This window comes from Colias philodice, chromosome 5 (genome assembly GCF_061535455.1).
Source record: "Colias philodice isolate Cphi_HAF_F1 chromosome 5, ilColPhil1 Martin Lab GWU primary, whole genome shotgun sequence".
In the NCBI taxonomy this organism is placed as follows: domain Eukaryota; kingdom Metazoa; phylum Arthropoda; class Insecta; order Lepidoptera; family Pieridae; genus Colias; species Colias philodice.
Genome location: NC_143090.1, coordinates 2,508,227 through 2,522,112, shown reverse-complemented (window position 1 = coordinate 2,522,112; position 13,886 = coordinate 2,508,227). Strand labels below are relative to the sequence as shown.

The 13,886-nt window shown below is 33.8% G+C and overlaps 2 long non-coding RNA genes across 2 annotated transcripts; both read right to left on the bottom strand.

Moving 5' to 3' along the window:
* Positions 1 to 3,401: 3,401 nt before the first annotated feature.
* On the bottom strand, positions 3,402 to 8,203 carry LOC149488314 (uncharacterized). Its single transcript, XR_016315644.1, has 2 exons — positions 6,420 to 8,203; positions 3,402 to 6,214 (listed from the first exon to the last, which is right to left on the bottom strand). It is a non-coding gene; the product is annotated as an uncharacterized LOC149488314 (long non-coding RNA).
* A 202-nt stretch (positions 8,204 to 8,405) lies between these two features.
* Positions 8,406 to 13,676, bottom strand: LOC149488313 (uncharacterized). The gene is made up of 2 exons (XR_016315583.1): positions 11,995 to 13,676; positions 8,406 to 10,969 (listed from the first exon to the last, which is right to left on the bottom strand). It is a non-coding gene; the product is annotated as an uncharacterized LOC149488313 (long non-coding RNA).
* Positions 13,677 to 13,886: the final 210 nt, after the last annotated feature.

Sequence of the window (13,886 nt, the reverse complement as noted above, 5' to 3'; positions counted from 1 at the left end):
GTGAGTAGCCGGCTCAAGTTTATTAAAATTCGCATGCCAGCTGTGACTGGCGAATTGTGCAGATCATGATTTGCTCATAACACCTCTGCATCATACTTTTATGCGAATAAATTCACTTGATTTCATATCAAGTTAAATCATTTTATATTTTCATACAATTTGCGAACACTTCATGAAATATTGTGTGCCTTTGGACATATTGTTTCTGTTGTTTCCAGAATACTAATTTAAAATAAGAAATATGTACACTGATTACTTGTTTCAATTAGTTTTATTAAAAATATAATTTTACACACAAAAACTCACCAAACACTAGGTTTCTATCATTTGTCTGTTTCATTCGAAACATATCTTATTTCGGTATTCTTGAATATAAAATAAAATTCATTTGCTGTTGCAAAAATTATTAAAAAATTATTAATTATTACAAAAGAAAATTATACCTATATATTTATAGCATAGGCATTAGAACACGCTCTGCGGCTGATCTTTTCTGTTTTTGATGATTCACCGTTAGAGTATCCATTTTTTTCCGAGCTCTATACTCCCGCATTCGCTCTGCAGCTGTTTTTGGATAACCAGTGTGGATTGAAGAAACATCACTCATTGCTTGAGTTTCATTCTCACAGACATGGCTTGTAGTAGCGACTAATGCACTGAGTTGTGAACAATAACAATGATGGACATCAACTTGAACAGTAGCTGCATTTGAAGTTTCCTCAGGATTCATAGATATTTACATCGATAAATCTAAAAAAAATGGTCAATTAATTTACTATATAAATTATTATTTATAATATTGATCGTAAATAACTGAAAAACTCTTACCTCCTGAACGGATCTTCGCTTTTTTTCGGATTCTGTATTCTCTGGTACGCTCTGCGGCTGATTTTTTCTGTTTTTGATGATTCACCGTTAGAGTATCCTTTTTTTTCCGAGCTCTATACTCTCGCATTCGCTCTGCAGCTGTTTTTGGATAACCAGGGCGGAATGAAGAAAGATCACTCGTTGCTTGAGTTTCATCCACACAGACATGGCTTGTGGTAGCAACTGATGCACTGAGTTGTGAACAATGCCAAGGATGGAAATCGACTTCAACAGTGATATCATCAACATCAGTTGTCGATATTTCTATCGTTGAATCTAAAAAAAATAATTTATCAATTTACAAAAAAATATATACATATGTCGGGGAAAGATGTAGAATGTGAATCTATTTTCAAGCTGTGGGCGTTGCGTTGGGTAATCGAGCAAAGAAACACCATACAATACAATCACTTTTAATACGATCACTTTTAACAACCGTTACGTTACACATTACAGATTAAAAATAAAACACTAGCAAAGAAAAGGTTAACAGTTCCAAGTAGTGGAAGGTCCGAACTCTTCGATGTTCGAATGTGAAGTGCTGTCCCGAGGGCAAGCTTTCACGGGCTAGACCCGGTACAAGCATGAAGTAAGCCGCCAACTTCACTGTGCTGGCAGCACAGTGCCTCACGGAACTCGTGCTTCAAATCGTTTTACATCATACACATATATTACAAGTGTTTACGAGAGTCATAAATTTATTATCATATACTCCTAAAACGTTTTCTAAGAAACAATAGTCAAGAGTGTACTTACATTGTCAGAAAGTTCTTAAAAGTCGGTAACTTATTTTTGTTCGAACAATAGAGATAATAAATTCCTAATGATCAAGTTGTAAAGGTTGTAAAATAAAACGATGCTATGTTTGACATACAGAGGTCAAATTGAATTTTTCGAGTCATAGAGTGAAAATATGTACCAAAATGGCTTGGAGGGACTCGGTGATTATTTCGACTAACAGAGGGTAGGTAGGGATTTCAAGTAATGGAGGTTTTGGTGGTTGAATGGAAGGGAACAAAACATTTTTTCGAGATTTGGAGGTTTTTGACTTATCGAGGTTCGACTTAACGGGGTTCTACAATTAAAATTAACAATTGAGTAAAGATATAATATATTTATAGGCAATACAGGGAACTTTTCAACGTGGTCTTTTACTCAATTGTGTTACACTACATTTTTTTCCAACCCCGATAAAGAAGTTTCAGTTCAAAGAGATCTTGTGACCATAACAATTTATTTTTATTTTAAAAGGAAATGAAATAATTCAAACAAAAAAAAAGTTTCAAACAATTTACTGTAAATTATGTATATGAATTTACTACGAAGAAAGAAAAGAAGAATATCTAATAAGACTAATTATTATTCGTTACAATCAAAGACATAAACAAAACATACTTCTACTAATCTAAAATATCAAAATCTAGTGTCGCGGCGTTGGCAGAACAACGGTTGTCGGGACAGCTAGTAATATAAGAAACAGTTAAAAAAACACGCTTGAATAAAATCTTGAAATTATTGCATTGCCACCGATTCTTGTTAATTGTAGGTGCAAAGCTTGAATGAAATCCGTCCATTTGAAGTAAGTCAAAAATCGAGTCTAAATGAGTCGGTTACATACAAGATATAGGCATAGATAGTATAATAAAGAGAGCAAAAAAGCCATCTTCAAACTAAGGTACATCGCGCCGTTTGTATGTATGCGGAGCCAAGTGTGTAGCCAAGCGGCCACGCCCCCTATTCATGTACGTACGCAAGCTTGACGCATGCACACAACGCCGCTCGACTTCTCATGGAACGTTCTCGTGCGGGTCGCGCCATTGCTGTGAGCAGTCGGTGTTTTTTTATTATTTAAAACATCAACGTGACATGTGACAACCCTGCGCCTCGCAAGTTAAGGAACCGTGCGCTCCTAAACGCTGGGAGACGGTTTACTTGTTCTCTTTATACTATGTATTAGCCGTATACTGTAACAGACTGTCTAAATAATTCAATTCTGAGTTTTTACCGACCAAACCAATCAAACCTATATTTTACTTAACTTTAATATATTTGCCATCAGCCGATTTATAGAATCTACACGGTAGGTGCGTGTGCTCATTTCTGGCGTCCACTATTTGTTTATTATGGTTAATAAGAATATAAGATTTACAGCCGTTTGTGCAGCGCCATCTTTCGCCAATTTTCGACGTAAACCCAAAGCAGTAGGTATACCCGCGGTATAAGTAATACGTTTTACCGTTCACCATTGTTATAGTTTTTAGTTCATCTGAAAATTATAAGTGTTTAGAAATTGAAATTATATAAAGAAAGCAAATATGTAATTTTTCAGAAAAGCTCATGAAAAGTTGTAGGTAGGAAAGGTGTAGGAATGTATTAAATTTTATAGTTCGCTTAATCTTTGGAGATTTCTCATAAATAGGCTCATAGTTTGGAGAACAAAATATATTTATAGTCATGTATTTATAAAAAAAGATCTTGTGACCGTAACAATTTATTTTTATTTTAAAAGGAAAGGAAATAATCAAACAAAAATAAAAGTTTCAAACAATTTATTTGAAACTACGAAGAAAGAAAAGAAGAATATCTAATAAGACTAATTATTATTCGTTACAGTCAAAGATATAAACAAAACATAGATACTTCCTACTAATCTAAAATTTCAAAATCTAGTGTCGCGGCGTTGGCAGAACAACGGTTGTTGGGACAGCTAGTAAATAAGAAACAGTAAAAAAACACGCTTGAATAATAATATAAAATCATGAAATTATTGCATTGCCACCGATTGTTGTTAATTGGCTAAGCTTGAATCAAATCCGCCCCTTTGAAGTAAGTCAAAAATCGAGTCTAAATGAGTCGGTTATATACAAGATACAGGCATAGATAGTATAATAAAGAGAGCAAGAAAACCATCTTCAAACAAAGGTACATCGCGCCGTTTGTATGTATGCGGAGCCAAGTGTGTGGCCAAGCGGCCATGCCCCCTGTTCATGTACGTACGCAAGCTTGACGCATGCACAAAATTCCGCTCGGTTACTTCTCATGGAACGTTCTCTTGCGGGTCGCAAGTCGCAACATAGCTGTGAGCGGTCGGTGTTTGTTTATTATTTAAAACATCAACGTGACATGTGACAACCTGCGCCTCGCAAGTTAAGGAACCGTGCGCTCCTAAACGCTGGGAGACGGTTTACTTGTTCTCTTTATACTATGTATTAGCCGTATACTGTAACAGACCGTCTAAATAATTCAATTCTGAGTGTTTACCGACCAAACCAATCAAACCTATATTTTACTTAACTTTAATATATTTGCCATCAGCCGATTTATAGAATCTACACGGTAGGTGCGTGTGCTCATTTCTGGCGTCCACTATTTGTTTATTATGGTTAATAAGAATATAAGATTTACAGCGGTTTGTGCAGCGCCATCTTTCGCCAATTTTCGACGTAAACCCAAAGTAGTAGGTATACCCGTGGTATAAGTAATACGTTTTACCGTTCACCATTGTTATAGTTTTCAGTTCATCTGAAAATTATAAGTGTTTAGAAATTGAAATTATATAAAGAAAGCAAATATGTAATTTTTCAGAAAAGCTCATGAAAAGTTGTATGATGTATCTAGGAAATGTGTAGGAATGTATTAAATTTTATAGTTCGCTTAATCTTTGGAGATTTCTCATAAATAGTCTCATAGTTTGAAGAACAAAATATATTTATAGTCTTGTATTTATAAAAAAAAGATCTTGTGACCGTATTAATTTATTTTAATTTTAAAAGGAAATGAAATAATCAAACAAAAATAAGTTTCAAACAATTTACTGTAAATTATATGAAACTACGAAGAAAGAAAAGAAGAATATCTAATAAGACTAATTCCTATTCGTTACAATCAAAGTCATAAACAAAACATACTTCCTACTAATCTAAAATTTCAAAATCTAGTGTCGCGGCGTTGGCAGAACAACGGTTGTTGGGACAGCTAGTAAATAAGAAACAGTAAAAAAAACACGCTTGAATAATAATATAAAATCATGAAATTATTGCATTGCCACCGATTGTTGTTAATTGTAGGTTTAGCACCTGTGACAACCCTGCACCTCGCAAGTTAAGGAACCGTGTGCTCCTAAACGCTGGGAGACGGTTTACTTGTTCTCTTCATATTATGTATTAGCCGTATACCGTAACGGACCGTCTAAATAATTCAATTCTGAGTTTTTACCGACCAAACCAATCAAACCTATATTTTACTTAACTTTAATATATTTTCCATCAGCCAATTTATGGAATGTACACGGTAGGTGCGTGTGCTCATTTCTGGCGTCCACTATTTGTCTATTATGGTCAATAAGAATATAAGATTTACAGCGACTTGTGCAGCGCCATCTTTCGCCAATTTTCGACGTAAACCCAAAGCAGTAGGTATACCCGCGGTATAAGTAATATGATTTATCGTTAACCATTGTTATAATTTTCAGTTCATCTGAAAATTATAGGTGTTTAGAAATTGAAATTATATAATGAAAGCAAATATGTAATTTTTCAGAAAAGCTCATGAAATGGAAATCTAGGAAAGGTGTAGGAATGTATTCAATTTTATGGTTTTCTTAATTTTTAAAGAAGATTTTTGGTAAATAGTACTTTTGAAAAGAAATATTTGTACTTATGTATTTAAAAAAAAAGATCTTGTCACCGTAACACTTTTTTTATTTATAAGGAAATGAAAGGTCTCAAATAATCTACTGTAAATTATATGAAGCTATGAATAAAATAAAGAAGAATATCCTGCACTAAAGTGCAGTTTTTCTACGTAAAAGTTAGTTGACTAATTATTATTCGTTACAAGCAAAGTCATAAACAAAACATCCTTTTTTTTCATTTAAAATATAAAATTCTCGTGTCGCGGCGTTGGCAGAACAACATTTGTCAGGACATAAGAAACAGTTAAAAAAACATGCTTAAATAATAAAAAAATCATGAAATTCTTCAATTGTCACCAATCCTTGCTAATTGCATAAAGCTTAAATGGAACCCGTCGGTCGAAGGAGTCGGTTACATACAAAATACAGGTGAAGCTGATAAAAGCGTGTTAAAATCTATAATAAGCTATTTAATCTTCACATATCTGCCATTAGACATTAAATAGAGTTTAGGAGGTTCATGGGTGTGGTGGTTGGCCTCACTCTCCACCACTCTGTGGTTTCTATCCAGTATTATGTATTGGAAACATTCCCTGGTATGTGTACACCGCCAGCGCTCTTTCGTCTTGGTCTTGAATCCAAAGCTAAAGGTGTAGCCGCGGTACATGTAATATGTTCTACCATTTATAAAAGTTATCGCCTTCAATTCTGAATCTGGAATCAAATGTCTATGAGTGAATGCGGTTTTGAAATTAAAAATATCTGATCATCGCCTCGTAATCGACCACATTTTTTGGTAAGTTACCAATTTGTGATAGAGAAATTAGTATACATATTATCTGATTAAATAAAAAAAGTGACTGAGTGTTTAACCGACCAAATCAATCAAACCTATAGGTATATAGGTAGCTATATTTACCTATATATTAGTTAACTTTGATATATTTTCCATCAGCCAATTTATGTAATTTACACGGTGGGTGAGTATGCTCATTTCTGGCGTCTAATATTCGTCTATTGTGATCAATAAGAATATAAGATTTACAGCGGTTTGTGCAGCGCCATCTCTCGCCAATTTTCGACGTAAACCCAAAACAGTAGGTATATCCGCGGTACAAGTAAAACGATTTACCGTTCGCCATTGTTATAGTTTTTACATCATCTGAAAATTATAAGTGTTTATAAATTGCAATTATATAAAGAAAGCAAATTTGTAATTTTTCAGAAAAGCTCATGAAATGTTTTATCTAGAAAAGGTGTAGGTATGTATTTATTAAATAAAAAAAAGATCTTGAGACCGAAACAATTTATTTTTATTTTAAAAGGAAATGAAATAATTCAAACAAAAATAAAAGGTTTCAAACAATTTACTGTAAATTATATGAAGCTACTAAGAAAGAAAAGAAGAATATCCTGCACCAAAGTGCAGTCCTTTCTACGTAAAGGTTAGTTGACTATTCGTTACAAGCAAAGTCATAAACAAAACATCATTCCTTTTCATTTAAAAATACAAAATTCTCGGTTCGCGGCGTTGGCAGAACAACATTAACGCTTAAATAATAAAAATCATGAAATTCTTCAATTGTCACCAATCCTTGCTAATTGCACAAAGCTTGAAAGCGGTCGAAGGAGTCGGTTGCATAAAAAATACAGGTGAAGCTGATAAAAGCGTGTTAAAATCGATAATAAGCTATTTAATCTTCACATATCTGCCATTAGACATTAAATAGAGTTTAGGAGGTTCATGGGTGTGGTGGTTGGCCTCACTCTCCACCACTCTGTGGTTTCTATCAAGTATAATGTATTGGAAACATTCACTGGTATGTGTACACCGCCAGCGCTCTTTCGTCTTGGTCTTGAATCCAAAGCTAAAGGTGTAGCCGCGGTACATGTAATATGTTCTACCATTTACAAACGTTATCGCCTTCAATTCTGAATCTGGAATCAACTGTTTATGGTTAGTTTTATCTTGTTGAATGCAGTTTTGAAGATATTTTAAAAAATATCTGACTAACGCCTCACAATAGACGAAATTTTGTGGGCATTTACCAATTTGTGACTGGGTCATATAATCTGATTAAATAAAAAAAACTATGATTTCAAATGAATATTTAATACATAAAAAATGTACCTACTGACATTTCTTCAACAACCGATGAATGTTCCCATTTTTAAAATCAATTTATATATATATTATATATGTATATATATATATACCAATAAGAAAGGTATGAAAATGATGATTATTTTTCTACGCGTAATTGTATCTTTTCGTTTTGATTTATGATATATTATATGATGATGGCACCTTTAATTTGTGATTATTCTCCAAGTTTAACCGGAAGATTCGGAGCTCAAGTCCTAGAGACTTTGAATAAAAAAGTCTTAGTGTGGTGACGCGCTGAATATACGCCCAAAACTACTTAAATTCCGGGTCAATTTATTTTCGGTGCAATCGTCTTTCTTGGAGGCAAATCTTTCAAAGGCATATAAAGTCCGTTCATACATCTCACGAAGTTTTTCGGCAGATGGTTATGCATTGCTGGTTCTTTGACTACTTCAAAAGTTTCATTGTCCACTAAAATAGAAACGAAGCAGGAGCTAGTTTTTATGCACCTCCATCGCTTCTTGCTACCCGAGTCTTTGACGTAGTAGTAGCCGTTATACTGTAAATACTTCTGATGATTTATGGTGACAATGAATCGCACTGAAAAGAGAAGATCAATTATAACATACATTTCAAAACAGTAGTAGTTTTGGTATAAAACTAAAATATTATAGAAACACACAAATTAGATTAAAATTTATTCATATGTGTAGGTACATACAATATTTAATTGGTTGCAAATAAAAATAACACGAGTTATATTTAAGCATAAAACAGTATCAACTCAATGAACAAAAGACAAAATAATAAAGAATTATGTAACGCAGTAACTTTTGCTGATTTATAGTTGCAATGAAATCCACTGAATAAATTAAAAAAAAATTTAGTCATCACTTATCTATGATAATAACAACACCACAAAAGATAGTACAGAGGAAAATAAGCTTTAACACCTTCAAACTTCAGGATATTGGAATGGCGAAAGTTATAGATGACAATAAAAAAAGGTTCCAAATTAACAGGAATATAATTGATGTAATAAAATGAACGTAACATTCTTCCACTGATAAGAATACAGTCAATAAAACTATATCCAAAACTAAATACAATCCAATAAAAAACTTAAGGAGTGTCAAGGGACGAGAGACACAGACAGAGAAACACGCGCACGCCGCACGGCTTACAACTAAAGCAAAAAGAGTCGTTACAACTTTTCGTCTGAATTTTTTCCGTCTTCCCTTTCGCAACCCCCGATAAAGAACTTCCAGCAAAATTCGTGTGAACGTTAAGAAATATTCACACATTTCAGAATCGTGGCAATTGATACAGTTCATTTTCTCTTGCCTTTAAAAATAAATGTCTATGCCTCACTCGTACATAACCAGTTGGAGTCTCACAAAACTTGGCAGGTGGATGTTGATGCGGTTTGCTCTCTCTAGCTACAATCAGGTCATCACCAGCTAGTATTGTTCTATAGCATGATTTCGTATTTATGCACCTCCATGCATATTTCGAATTGTTCACTTTTGAGTAAAAGTGGCCGCGGTATTTAAGTAACATCTTCCCATTCACTAAAAGTATTGGAGTCGCTAAAAGTGAAACAAATCAGTTATTGTATCTCTCGGATCATTAAAATATAATTAAAATTTTTTGTCTTCTTTATACTTCCTTATAGTACTGTCTATATTAAACTAAAGTGCATATGTATTACAGTACATAGTAGGTAAATACTATTCCACAAAATGATTTTGGCTTATGGATAATCTCCATTATACCTAGTTCATAAAAACTGCCTTTTTCTACAGTTATTTATGCTTATCTGCGTCGTATGTCACTTTATTATATTCAATTCAGATTATTTTATATTTATTTAGATATAAAAAGAAAAATTAACAAGTAACACATTTTATGAATCCTCTTCATTCATTCATGGTTCAGTCTTACCTGGTAACAGAGTAGTTGAAGAATCAATTTTATTGAAATTTTATGCAGTTTTCAGACTTGGTCCAGGAAAAAAAACAATTTCTACGGGTTTTAAAAAGAAAACTAGATCAATTAAAGATTTTAATATTTTTATTAAAAATTACTAAAATATAAAATAAATTTACTCAAATATTAGGACCGATTTTTCAATGCTTGGATAAAACTTATCCGTCCAATAAAGTATCACACAATAATATTAAAATGTAACGTAAACTGTCAAATACGGGCAATTAAAATACGTTTTTAAAATGGTAGTTTTATACATTATTCGATGAATAAGTTTTATTAGCATTGAAAAATCGGCCCTTACTCATACAAATGTTTAATGACAGTCTGAATTAAAAGAATCGTCTTCAGTTTTAGTCCTGTACCGAATAGGAATTGGTTCTGAGCTAAAGGTTTCCTGAACACGTTTTTCCGTAACCTATAACGTTAAGAATTTTCTTTCCACTTATCACGATGTAGCTTCTGCTCTTTTTGCTTCTGATATGGGTTTTATTAGATTATTTTCTTTTTTTTTTTCAAATAATTCTTCTTTGTTCTCTAGCTTTCTGGAGTAATTCAGGGTAACTTTTTATGAACTCATAACGTCATTGTTGGCAAAGACCCTCCTGAACGAGTCGTTCTTGACGAGTTTTTGGTCTTTTAGATTGCGTTTCGCCTATAATAAAGCATTTATTTAAAATTTTTCATTCCTACCCTCCACGGTTCAAAAAACTGGTTAATATCATATGTTGTACTCTAATACTTCTTAGACTAGTTCCATAAATATAATAACCTACACGATTAAATCACAGGTATTTTTGAGATCCTGAGGCTCAGTGTAGTTTACTCTATACTGCTATCACTTTGCTCTCTTCTGACTTATCTGGTATCAGTGCTTTATAGCCCTTAAATTAAGTAATAAATTGTTCACACGTGAAATCTAAATAGGTACATAACAGTATAATGTAACAATAATAAATTTATAAATTCAGGCGATCAGTGCAAGTGACTTGCTGTTGGCCGGTTTATTTTCTACGTTTCAATATGAACGTGTTTTATAAGACAATCTGCTATATATAAATCTATATATATTTGCATCTGAATATAACAATCATAAAAAATACATCTCATGGTGTACTAAAATGGTGGTTCTATCACATTTTTCCACGCGTGTCGTTTTTCCTTAAAATATTGGTAGTTCAAGTCGAACAGCAACGGATGGTTATGTTGGTGGCTAGTTTTCATCACCACCATTTTACTATCAGTGTAAACAGCTGCAGAGCACGAGGGGTAGTGGGTGCAACACCACCTGATGAACGTCTTAGCACTGAACTGTTTGTAGAAAACGTAACCTTCGTAGAACATCTGCTTGCCATTCACGTACGGTCTGAGAACTGAAATCAGAGATTATTGAAATTGAACTCGGCACAGAACAGCCGCTTAGTATGTAACAGTGCAGACGAAAGTAAGAAGCGCGTGTCTATTTAGCGTAAGTTATTGACTAAATGAAATATTTTAGGTAATAAATAAAACTAAAATTATATTTAGAATCTTTAAAATACTTTTATTCACAACAGAACACATGAGCTACTACAATTACAATTTATTTTCTACTATACAAATACAAGGTCTCACTTCACTATACAGGGCTTGTAAATCACCAGCAACCTCGCAGGACAAGATATCTAATATCATAAGTAACAACATTTGTTCTACGACTATTGGCATAACGCAATAAATTATTTTTAAGCTTTTATTGTACTCTCCTAACATTTGTAAGTCTATGTTCTATTCATTATCGAAAGGAAGACGCGACGCCCTCTTTCCCCTCTCGTTCGCTTCTTGTTTACGTAATTTTTGGGATGCGCGTAGAGTTTATAATGCATTTAAGCGGAAAATTAAATGAATATTGATTTTTGTATGAAAATAAAATCTAACAAATTATAAACAAAAGTCGTAGAACAAAATTTTGTTACTTATTAGGTATGTTAGCTATCTTGTCCTGCGAGGTTGCTGGTGTTTTACAAGTAACTCTGTACATACACTACATTAACACAACGTAAGACCAACAAATACCTCTTACAGCATCTAACTACAGCATCTAACGCATCTAACAGAAGAAGAACTTAACAAAATAACTGTATATAACATACTAGCTCTCCGCCCGCGGCTTCGCCCGCGTTTTCAAAGAAAAACCCGTTCCCGTAGGATTTCCGGGATAAAACCTATCCTATGTCCTTTCTCGGGTATCAAAAAATGTCTATACCAAATTTCATGCAAATTGGTTCAGTAGTTAAGGCGTGATTGAGTAACAGACAGACAGACAGAGTTACTTTCGCATTTATAATATTAGTATGGATTATGAGACCAAAGTCTTCAAACCCTGAGCCACCATTATCTTACTCACAACTTTATATACCTTCCATCCTGTAGCATCCGCAGTTGCCTAACCTGGTGGTTGTGTCCCTTGGTCGTCTTCATCACAACCAAGTTTGCATCAGTGTTGATCGAGCAGCTGCACTTCGGCCACATGGTGCAATTCCACTTGGTGAAGTTCCTGCCATCGTATCGCTTATAGAAGCAATATCCTTGGAAGTAGAGTTGACTTCGCCCCGAATTTAGATGTATCAGCATTGCTGGAATGTTATAGCCCTATTTTTAGTGTGTCGATTCTATTGACTATCCTTGAAGAGGAAGGATATTTTTTACAAGGAATATTGGAAAGTACTCCTTATAAGTCTTTGATTTTATCGGTGTAAGATGAAGATGCTTTAGTGAAAGTTATTTGTTTATTAAAATAAATAAATGGTTGATTACCATAATTTGTTTTAATTTATAGAACCTTATTAGAAATATATAGAATCAGAAAGCGTTATATCACTGCTATTTATAGTATTTTACACATTTATCAAATCATATGGGTTTTAAATAAATCATAATTTAACAACAATATCAATAACATCGAAACCATTAGTATATAGTACACATTTGAATCTTCAATTGTCTGTTTGTAACGTAACTCACAACAACTAATCAAAAATAATTTCTCCATTCAAAAGGGACTTCTGCAGTTAACGAAACTTTATGCTAAGTTAATAAGAAGCTTATTGAAAAAACTAGCAATATCGAAAGAACGTCCCGTCGCCACTTTTGCTCATTCTGTCTATATTGGGTGGCATGTGTTGATGTTCCGAGATGATTTTTAACACCCTCAGGTTAGCGAGATCTGAGTGTATCGTAGCTTTGCATCTGGGGTAGTTAGTGCAACTCCATCGAATGTGATTCTTCGTAGTGTAGAGTTTGAAGAAGGTATACCCGCCATAATAAAACTGGTACTTGCCGGAACGCCGAATGATCATTTCGCCTGTAGAAATAACAATATAGTTGGTATTCAAATTCCTCTCAAACAGTCGAACATACACACACACACACACACAACTACTGCATGCCCTAAATGTTATTATAAACCTTCTCTTTAATTCTTCAATTTGTCCTTACTTGTTCTGTACTTTATAAAAATAAGTTAACCTAACAATACTGGCTAAGTCTGTAGTGGATGGCGTCGATCGTCTCTAGCACAGGTGTATTCCTAGTTGAGACGATCGTTGTGTCTAAATTGTTTTGTATTTATGTATCATTCCTAAATAAATGATTTAAGCATAGCTTCTATCGCGGGCCTTGAGCGCGGAGACCGAATCCAGAAATTCCGTAACGAAAAAACCTCACGCTCCCCACTCCGATGGGCACGGAGGTGTGGCTTGAAGGCATAGCATGCAATAGCTTTACCGCGGCAGTCCCCGAGTGCCACACGTCTTTTTTATATTACTATAAACTATTTTTTCAGGCAAAGGACATTCGGTATGTGAATGTGGTCAATATTTGGTTATGAGCACAGAACATTTCAACATTTTATAATGGGCTCGTTACATTGCGTTGTGCGAGTAGAAGCAATCGCGATAGTGTAGACTGTAGAGTAATAAACTAAATGTATGATGATGATGATCGGCCGCCATTGTAAAGGTTTTTCATAATCACCGTGGCGGCAAACATCGACGATCATTTGTTGGGCCAACTTTGACCATAGTGAAGAAGACCCATTAATTATTAAAGAAGAAAAATTGTATAATAATGTTACTATTTGGGTTATCATAATGTGCGATGTGTAATAAAAGAAAATGAATGTCATGTTACTAAGTATATTGTTTTATTAACCTAATTTACACAAAATATTCTTATTTTAACTTTACAAAAGTTGTTATTATCTAGAATTAACTATCCTAATATATTCCTACTATTATATTCCTTGGACAG